Raw genomic sequence first — 6,168 nt, 5'->3', positions numbered from 1 at the left:
GATCTACAAAGGAGAAGAGCTTTACACTTGAAGCGAAGCCCTTCGCGTAATCCCGCTCGTCCAAGGTTCGCCGGATCTCGAGAGTATCAAAGTAGATACTCCTCTATGTGTATCCACACAAGAAATAGATGGAGAGAGACCTTAGAGTGTGCTAGCACTCATGCAAGGTCTCGACAATGGAGAGGAGAGGGAGAGAAGAAACCTTGAGAGGAAGAAGAAGAAATGAATTCACTTGAATGAATACAACTCATTCCACACTAAAAGTGGCTGGCCACTTCATGAGGTTTGTAACCTCCATGGGATACCAAGAGTCACAACTCTTGGTAACTCTCATGAGGTGGCATCCCACTTAAGCAAACATGATGATGTGGAGCATCATCATTGGCCCACTCTTTGCCAACTCACCAATGAGGTGGCAAATGGTCAAGTCAAACTTGACCCTTCATCTTCCTCTTAAGTCAAGTCAAACTTGACCACTTCTCTCCCTTGGTTGATCTAATCTAATCATTGGTTCAAGTCAATTTTAATTTAATGAATCTCTATTCATTGAATTAAATTAATTAAATGAGTCTAAGTCGAAATTAGGCTCATTTAACTCATGAACCAACTTGAGTCCAACTCAATTAGCTCAATTCGGATTACTCTTAATCCAATTTGGTTCATCACATGAACCTAATCCTTTAGGTTCATCAAATGAACCTAATCTTAATCTAATTGCCCTTTGTGTGTGACCCTATAGGTTCTTGTAACGTTGGCAATGCTCCTAAACTCTTTTAGAAGCATAAGTAATGAGCGGTATCTAGCAACACATCATTACTACCCAAGTTACAAGAATGTTGAGATCCAACATCACCTTGTGACTACTAATTGTGACTCCTTACAATATATAACAAGTGTCCTTCTATCCTTGACATCTAGATTGATCAATATGAGGCATAGACCGTGTCATCCTCTAATCAATCTAAATCTTGAACTCCAAGTAGACTCACTCAATCAGATGAGCTCAATATCTCATATTGACTCATTTGGGCATGACCATGCACTTAGTGGTCTCACTCTATCAAGAATATCGATGTTACTCCCATCATATAGGAGGGATAGATCCCATCTACATCACTCACATCCCTCCGCATAATTTGTTACATACCCAGTAATCACCTTTATAGTCCACCCAGTTACGGGTGACGTTTGACGAAGTCAAAGTACTTAACTCTTTATGTAGGGAACCATGGTGACTTCAGGTCCAAGGACTAGTAGTCATACTAATAGCCACATGAGAAAGTATATGACGCTCATAAAATGATCCATGATACTTTCTCATGGCGGGTCATTCAGTATACATTATCCAATGCATACCCATGTGTCAACTTGATATCTCCATATCCATGACTTGTGAGATCCAGTCATCGAGTTGACCTACATGCTAGTCTCATCGCATTAACATTGTCCCTGAATGTTAATACTTGACTAGGAATGATTAAGAGTAGTGTTCCCTATATCATCTCACTATCGATTCAACCAATCGATTGATATAGGTAAGAACTTTCTACTCAAGGACGCTATTATACTTAGTTATTTGGCACCAATACAAGTAAGTATAATAATCAAAACAAATGCCTTTATTTATATACAAGAATATGATACAACGAGTCCATACAATAATCATCAAATGATTGGCCCTAGGGCTCTAACTAACAGCTCGAATATCCACTAGAGTGACATCCTTTGGGATGGAGGATGCTTATCTTTTAGGAGAAGGTGCTAAAGTTAATTTGCACCTCTTACGTTTTCCCTTAGGAGCAGCCTCTGGTTTCGAAGGAGCATCTTCTGACAATAGAGGTAAATTTGTAGGCACTTCCCCAAGGGTACTAGCTGATCTAGGTGCGATCGTCTAGCTAGAAAAAGCTTCACTTGAGGAGACAGTAGGCGAGAAAACTTGCTCAGCCTGAAGTTCTCACACTTTGGCTAAAAGCGTGTCCTCCTCTAGACCAATTTTCTTATCAACCAAGGCTTCAAACAAAGCATCCACAACAGGAAATATAAGATATTTTAGTTAGTAAAAGGGCAATGGTGAAGGCATCATAACTTACTAAAGGAGCATCGCAGTTTCTTTTGAACAGGGCTTAAACCGAATAAATACAAAAGATCACTACGTATTCATTTGTGAATGAAGAAACAATGACCAATCAACCTTTGGGAATAATCATGGAAGGTTGGGTATTGATGGAGTTTCATTATATCAGGAAGACTGGAAGTGGGGGAAAAGAAGATTACCAGGGGGTAGACTATGAAGCAGATTCGGGAAATTTTATGAAAAAGAAATGTGATTTCCAACCTTTGTTGGACGAAGACATCTCTTTAAAGAAAATCATTTTCAGACGGGATTGGAAAATAAACACTTCTGGTTCTAACTTTTTGGGTGCTTGTATGCGCTCGACCGGGCAAAGGCTAAACAAGTGTAAGGGTGCTTGTATGCGCTCGACCGGGCAAAGTTGATCAAGCCTAAAGGCACTCAGCCTTATAAAGCTTTTAGTATACGACCGGCTTAATGACCGGCCAGGATTATATTCAATAGAGGGTATTCTTAATGCATGATCAATCGGGATATATTCAACAAAAGGTATTCTTAATGCATGATCGATCGCGATATATTCAGTAGAAGGTATTCTTAATGCATGATCAGCCGGGATATATTCAATAGAAGGTATTCTTAATACATGACCGGGCGGGATATATTTAGCAAAGGGTATTCTTAATGCATGACTGGACGAGATATATTAATAGAAGGTATTCTTAATGCATGACCGACTGAGATATATTCAATAGAAGGTATTCTTAATGCATGACCGACTGAGATATATTCAATAGAAGGTATTCTTAATGCATGACCGACCTGGATATATTCAGCAAAAGGTATTTTTAATGCATGACTGCCCAGGATATATTCAATAGAAGGTATTCTTAATACATGACCGGTCGAGATATATTCAATAGAAAGTATTCTCATGATACGACCGACTTAAGGATTGGCCAGCATATATTTAGTAGATAAGCAGTCGACAACTTCATGACAGCATAGCAAACTTGTCGAGAAATATTCTTTCGAAGCTTCTTCATTCATTAATTGGTTACAACGATGTACTCTTTTGCATATGTCATATCAAGGATTCAAGTCATAAATAACAAAGAGGGTACATCTAGGGTAGAAAAAAGATTCCTCGGAGGATTATTGCACGAAATTTAGGTTATACTTTTCTCATCATCTAACAAACTCTAACAAATCAGGGACCACCTCACAATTACGGAGGTTATGTGAGATGGTATAAAAAGGGGAATCTTCTCCTCTAGTAAGGTACGCAAACACAAGTACTTGCATCCGTAGTTCCATTTTTCCTGCACTTTCTGTTACTGTTATTCTAGCAAGGAGACTAACTTGAGCATCGGAGGGCCTAGCCAGGGATTCCCACCCCGATCTTAGGTCATTAATGCTTTGTTGAATCATTTGAGTGTGTGCAGGATCATCAAGAAGTTTCTTCAGATCTTGAGAAGTTCGCCGTTCTTCATTCACCAAAGTAGTGCACCATCTCATCGCCTTCAGACAGGATCATCTTTGCTTAAATTTTGTATACTTTTCTAATCATTATCTCTGCTTACATTTAGTATATTTTTCTCTAACTTTAAACTATATTACCAAACATCATAAAAAAGGAGATTGCTGGGTAGTCATCACTGATAATCGAACATATATTTTGATGTATGATAAATGCTTTAAAGTTAAACATTATGTGTTTAATGGGTAAACTAAGTGTGCAGGTCACTAAACATAAAAAGCCCTAATGGGATAGGAAGACCTAGTGGGTCAGTATGACCAGACACTAGGCAAGGAGTCTTAGTGAATTAGAAGCACCAGCCACTAGGAAGAAGACTAGATGAGCTAATATGGCAGTGCACTTGATGGGTCAGTTGGACCAAACATCAAATAAGAAAAGTGCTGGTGGGTCGATCAGACACTGAGCAAAAGATGAAGCCTAAATAGGTCTGGAGGACTAGATATTTAGTAGGTACGTGAACGTAAGCTTTTGGAGAATAGTGCAGTGAGGTCGTGTTCCGATTGGGACAAACTATAGGCATTAATCCGATTGAAGAAACCAACAAAGGTTTCTAAGTAGAGATTAAACAATCCTAACTATCATATTAATGCATGCATATTTATCTGATTCTAACTCTATTTTGTAGAATCATTATTATTATAATATAATAACTTTGTTTTGCAAAAAATAGGTTCGGGTAAATAAAATGTTCGATCGACCGAACATCATGGTTCAGTCGACCGATACACAAAAAAGAGATCAGATCATATTTGAATTAAGTTGAAATGGCAATGTTGGTTCAGTTGACTGATAGATGGTTCAGTTGACTGAACCTAGTTTGGTAACCACAAAACAGATAAGATCGGATCAAGATCGAATCACATGACAAAGGAAATTATAGAGTTTTGTTGACCGATCAGGAAGTCAATCAACCAAACACATTTGGCAAATGAGGATCTGATTGGATCAAATCAAACAACAAAGGAAGTTTCATGGTTCAATCGATCGAATAGTTATTCAATTGATCGATAAAAGATGACTTCACTACAGATACTAGTTAGGAAGATCGTGAATCTAGATGGGAAGCGAGGAAAGTTTGAAAGTTGGTCCACCGAAAAATGGTTCGATCGACCGAATAAAAAAGCTATAAAAGAAGTCCCGAGATTCGACATTCAAAATCAATATTCTAGAATCAACTCTGTGAAGGCGCTGGAATTCCGTTCTGTTTAAATTTCCCTGTACAAAAATTGTACAAGTACAAAATTTTTCCTAGCAACTCGCATGTTCGATCAGACATGTGTTTGATTAATCAAGCAAGTTCTTGATAGATTAAAATACACCTTGATCGAAGTACAAGATCGCTGGTCTCTTGTGTTGGTATTCAAAATCGATACAAAGAAAACTAAACTAATTACGCAGCGGAATTAAAGAACTAGTTGTACCTTTCCTTTGTAGCTAAAGACCTCTTGATCTTCTGTCGTATTCCTCTCCTCTTCTTGGATGTCATGTGGGTGACGATCTACCAAGACAAAACCACCCTTCTTCTCTTCTTTGTTTCCAAACTGCCGGCCACCAAGGAAGCTCTAGGATGGGGCACCTTCTAATCTTCTTCCTTCTCCTCTTCTTTCTCTTCTCCAATCCACCGCCCACCAAGAAGATCCTAGCAAGGAGGGGCGCTGGCCCTAGCAAGGGGGCGCCAACCCTAGCAAGGAGGAGGGGCGCCGACCCTTGGCAATGAGGAGGGGAGCCGACCCTAAGCAAGGAGGAGGGGAGGGGCGCCGACCACAAGGAGGAGAAGAGAATTATGGAAAATTAAGTTTTAGGGGGCACCACCTACTTCTTTTATAACCTTGCCGCCGACCCTAGGAAGGTAGAGAAAAACCAAACCAAAATCAAGTTGTGGATGGGTAGATGCGAGGCTTTATATAGAGGCTACAACAGGGACCTAGAGGAGGAATTGGTTTAGGCCTCCTGATGGGCTTGGGCTTCCTATGTTCGGCCCGAACACTCAACTCAAGTCCATCAATAATAACGCATACTACTAAAGGGTTATTATTGAACTACCGCACCAATCTCATATTACAATATGAGCTCCTTCTTATCATGAGTGCATTAATCTCCTTGTGTTTAAGATATCGTATGCCCGTTAATTAAATGAGTTACTGACAATTCAATTAATTAACATTTGATTCCAAGAGTAGTATCACTCAACTTTATTATCATGCCAGACTAAGTCCACCTGCAGGGTTTACATGATACTCCTTATGAGCTCCTCAAGGGGACATCATCAGCCTAAATAATTAGGACATAGATTCCTTTTATAATCAACAATACACCATATAAACAGTACTATTTCTCAACTCATCGGGCCTATTGATTTAATGAATAAATCTCATCCACAAATAAGTTAAAGAAATAAATACTAAGTATACGTGCTTGTTATTATATAGGGATTAAGAGGACACACATCCATAATAACAGAGGTTCTGTTCTTTTATATAGTCAGTACAAATCAAACAACCTCAAACGGTCCTGCTCAATACACACATAGTGTACTAGTGTAATTTTATAGTCAAGA

This window comes from Zingiber officinale, chromosome 1B (assembly GCF_018446385.1).
Source record: "Zingiber officinale cultivar Zhangliang chromosome 1B, Zo_v1.1, whole genome shotgun sequence".
NCBI lineage: Eukaryota > Viridiplantae > Streptophyta > Magnoliopsida > Zingiberales > Zingiberaceae > Zingiber > Zingiber officinale.
The sequence above is the reverse complement of the archived record's forward strand: the minus strand, read 5'-3'. Positions refer to the sequence as shown.